Consider the following 5,414-nt stretch of genomic DNA (forward strand, 5'->3'; position numbering starts at 1 on the left):
GGAAATCTACCCGCTCATACAAGTAGGTTCCCTCTGCCCTAGTACGTTATGCAACTACTGCCACATTTAAAGTTACTAGCGCACTCGCCTTTCTCACCAAGCCTTTAGGCAAATAGTATGCTCTGCCCAAGTCATAGCATGTTCTACGTACATAAATACTTCTAATATCATAATACATCATTCTTTCTATCATTATTCAATCATACACACTTGTTCATATTCATAACTTAAACATTACATTGCATTCTACTTTGAGTGACTCTTTCCCATTTTCATCGTTCACATTTCTCATTTCATTCCATTGTCATTTCATTGTATAACGTTTTCATTTCATTTCTTCGTACTATAGCTAGTCTTTAGCCATCATCAGTTAGTTTACAGCTCCTTTTAGCTGTCATCAATTAGTTTACGTAGAAACGTGCAAGATCTGCTAACATGGCTGTCTTTCAGCTGTCTTACGTTTATATGGTTGCATTTAACATACACAAGCAACATAGCCCATTTCATATTTTATTCTCAATGCTTTACTTACTTAGCCTGCATCTCATACATTTAACATATATTTGCACAGAATCTCATGCCACACAATTTAGCAGTAAAATTCATACAAATTTCTGTAAAATAGGTCAACCCACATTTAACATTTATATGCTGAAAATACACTTATTTCTTACATAATTGTTCTAAAAAATATTTTCCACTTTCATGAGTTCATTTTTGCATATATGTATCTAATAAACAGTCCTAAACTCAAAAAAATATAATTTAAATGGTTGGTATTTTAAACTCATACCAAGACATATACACGTATATATAATACAATTTATTTTTCATTAAATTCATAAAAATTATGGTTTAATATATATTTTCCCCCTTACTTGGTTTCTTGAACTACGCCGACAGGGATTCCGAAAAAATACCTGCGGCGCTCACCTGGACCCTGAATCAAAAATTCTAGTTCCATGTAATTAATCCTGAATAAAATATTATTTTAATATTTCCTAAACCCATAAATTTTAAAAAATAAATATACCCTTAAATATAGCCAAATTACCAAATTTTCCAAATCTCATTCTCGCTATAGAATGGGGCCTAGAAAACCCTAATTAGAACTTTGCTTATGTCAAAATGACGACGATCACGACTATGATCCCCTGGTGGTGCCTGATCGTCGATTTAACAGCAGATTTAACAAGAAATTGAGAAATTAAGAAAAAATGTCTTACCCAGGAATTGTCCCTACGCCACTCCCACGACAAATCTGCTCCAGTAGAAATGTCGGTAGCGGAATCAGGAATCCAACGGCACGTTCGGTTTCCCAATCCACTGCAAATCCGCCAAGAAATTGAGAGAGAGAGAGAGAGAGATGGAGACGAAGCGAGCCGAGGGCGGAGGAAAATTTCACAGAGGGGGGTTGGCGTCTCTAGATCTCCTGAAGATTCAGGAGATTTCTTATATATATATATTAAACTTAACTTATACATATATATACATATCTTATTTCAATTAGTTTTTTTTTTCTTTCATACTATTTATTTTTATTTATTTATTTAATACATCAATTTAATAATGTTTAACTTACTAATTGATTAATAATTTTAATTAATTAATTAATTTTATTTATTATTTTATTTACTATTTTTCCTAATTATTTTAATTTTACGGGTCTTTACATTCGCTCCTCCTTAAGAAATTTCGTCCTCAAAATTTGTTACCCGATCTTTCATTTCCATAACTTTAGATTTATTCTATCTCACACCATAATCCCAACAACACAATTATATACTTTAAATCCAATACACATCCAAGTTCTCCATATAAGGACCAATCTCATGATTAGGAAACATCACTGTCGATGGATTTACCGTGGTTTTCTGAAACCCTCGACTGAATCAGAAAATCACATATGTTCGCCAAGTGATTTTTGCCTCCAAGTCATAAGACAAAATCCTATACTTCCGCACACCATACCTACTTCTTAACACCTAACCTGATCTATCCATCTACCATCCTTATCCTAACTGTTTCCTATACTCTGGTATAAATCATCTCTAACCTAATACTCTAACATTCTCATGTCCAGGCGATGTGAAATTAACCACACTTCCGGCTAGACATTGCTCTGATTCCACAATGTAACGCCCCGAACCCTTAAACGTGGGTCCGGTGCGTTATACCTGATAAAATCCCTGATAACCCATAAATTAATATATACGCAGCGGAAAACATAAACGTAATCTCCATATAGCATAATACCAGAGTTTACTAACCATATCTAACTTTCACAATATCCATCCAACACCTACATTTCCATAAATCTACATAACTCCCAAAACATTTCAGTATTTTCACAATAATTCCTTACTCAACAATTTTAAAACATAAAAACATAAAATATAAATATTTACACTCCCCATAATTAACATAGAAATATACCCTTTTCTTTTTCTATTTCCTAATAATGCTATAAAAACCTCGAGCTCTCAAAGCTCGATCTCGAGGAAATCCTGAAAAAAATAAATTCATATTCGGATGAAACACATCTTAGTAAGGGAAAAAACATACATATTAAACACAGCGTGTGGCTAACATGGGGTATATAAATATCATTTTAATAACATGTGTAAAGCATTTTCATAAACTCCGAAATCATTCTCTAAATATAAACAATCACATGCAAATGTTTACCCACGAGATTACCCAAAGATAGGGGTGATTACCTACCCATACAAGTAGCACCCCTCTACTCTGATATTTAGGCAACCCTGAGGTCACAACTAAAGCATACCAAGGCACTCACCTTACTTAGTAAGCCCTCAAGTGTTAACTTGATCTCGTACTCACACATTCAATAATAGTTTACCGAAAAAGGCCCTAAGGATAGGGAAATCTACCCGCCCATACAAGTAGGTTCCCTCTGCCCTGTTACGTTATGCAGCTACTGCCACATCTGATGTTACTAGTGCACTCGCCTTTCTCAGCAAGCCCTCAGGCGAAGCGTATGCCCCACCCAAGTCATAGCATGTTCTACGTACATAAATACTTCTAATAACAAAATACATCATTCTTTCTATCATTATTCAATCATACACACTTGTTCATATTCATAACTTAAATATTACATTGCATTTCACTTTAAGTGACTCTTTCTCATTTTCATCATGCACATTTCTCATTTCATTCCATTGCCACTTCATTGTCATTTCATTGCATAACGTTTTCATTTCATTTCTTCGTACTACAGCTAGTCTTTAGCCATCATCAGTTAGTTTACAGCTCCTTTTTGCTGTCATTACTTTAGCTCATTTTAGCTGTCATCAGTTAGTCTACATGGAAACGTGCTAGATCTGCTAACATGACTGTCTTTCAGCTGTCTTACGTTTACATGGTTGCATTTAACATAAACAAGCAACATAACCCATTTCATATTTTATTCTCAATGTTTTACGTACTTAGCTTGCATCTCATACATTTAACATATATTTGCACAGAGTCTCATGTCACACAATTTAACAGTAAAATTCATACAAATTTATGTAAAATAGGTCAACCCACATTTAACATTTATATGCTGAAAATACATTTCATTTCTTACATAATTGTTCTGAAAATATTTTCCACTTTCATCAGTTCATTTTCGCATATACGTATCTAATAAACTGTCCTAAACTTGAAAAAACATAATTTAAATGGTTGACATTTTAAACTCATACCGAGACATATACACGTATATATAACACAATTTACTTTTTCATTAAATTCATAAAAATTCTGGATTAATATATATTTTTTCCCTTACCTGATTTCTTGAACAACGCCGACAAGGACTCTGAAAAAATACCTGCGGCACTCACCCAGACCCTGAATCAAAAATTCTAGTTCCATGTAATTAATCCTGAATAAAATATTATTTTAATATTTCCTAAACCCATAAATTCTAAATAAATAAATATACCATTAAATATAGTCAAATTACTAAATTTTCCAAATCTAACTCTCGCTTTGCAGTGGGGTCTAGAAAACCCTAATTAGAACTTTACTTATGTCAAAATGACGACAATCACGACTAGGAGCCCGTAGTGGTGTCTGATTGCCGATTTAATAGCAGATTTAACAAGAAATTGAGAAATTAAGAAAAATTGTCTTACCCTATGAATGGTGCCTAGGCCACTCTCATGACAAATCTGCTCCAGCAGAAATGTCAGCAGAGGAATCAAGAATCAAATGACACCTTCCATTTCCCGATCCGCTGCGAATCCGTCGAGAAATTGAGAGAGAGACAGAGATGAAGCGAGCTGAGTGCGGAAGAAAATTTCACACGGGGGGGGAGGGGTTGGCGTCTATGGATCTCCTGAAGATTCAGGAGATTTCATATATATATATATATATATATATCTTATTTCAATTAGTTTTTTTTCTTTCATACTATTTCTTTTTATTTATTTATTGAATACATCAATTAAATAATGTTTAACTAACTAATTGATTAATAATTTTAATTAATTAACTAATTTTATTTATTATTTTTCCTAATTATTTTAATTTTTTCTGGTCTTTACATTATAGATGTATCTTTACCAAGATGATGATCAGTTATTTTCCAGCAATATTATGAATATTATTTATATAGTAGAATCATAGAAACTGAGCATGAGACTATGTTTACTCAAATGTGTGGCATGAGTTTAATACAGTATAGTATGTAGATTTTTCAATATTACATATATTTAGTTATACAAATTATTAGCAATGAATGAGACTACAGTATTTCTCAGAATAACATGATTTCTAAACCATAACACTCAGACAGATTATTCAGACATATTATGCAGTATAGCATCGAGATGCTACAGATCTTTTATTCACAGAGTACAGCTATTATATACAGAGCATACATATATTATATACAGATATTTTATACAGATATTATAGATAGTACAGATAGAAATCACAGATGATACAGACAGATATTTCAGATATTACAGCTAAGGATTATATTGTTATGGTTGTTTTTGAAATCATGTTAAAAGCAGCAAGATAGTTATATATTTAGTTATGTAATCAGTATTACACGATATCAGATCCCTGTGGAAATTACAGACAGAGATGTACAATAGAGCATGGTACCGTTGTTAGTCCAAACACATGCAACCACATAACTTAGATAGTATGTGGATTCCGTCTAACCGTACAAGGAGAGATTGCAGTCTTTCCAAAATGTTGGGTTGAGGTCGCCGGTTAGACGATGATCAGAAATTAGAGATGGCTCGGAGTGATTGCAGTGGGCTAGATCGATATAGATTGGCGGATGTACAGATACAGATTAACTTACTTGGAGGGCCGACGAGGTTAAATCCAGCCTATGGGCCGCACAACCCTATCATGAGGGGATATATCATGATATATAGATCTCA

Source organism: Malania oleifera, chromosome 11, assembly GCF_029873635.1.
Source record: "Malania oleifera isolate guangnan ecotype guangnan chromosome 11, ASM2987363v1, whole genome shotgun sequence".
Taxonomy (NCBI): domain Eukaryota; kingdom Viridiplantae; phylum Streptophyta; class Magnoliopsida; order Santalales; family Ximeniaceae; genus Malania; species Malania oleifera.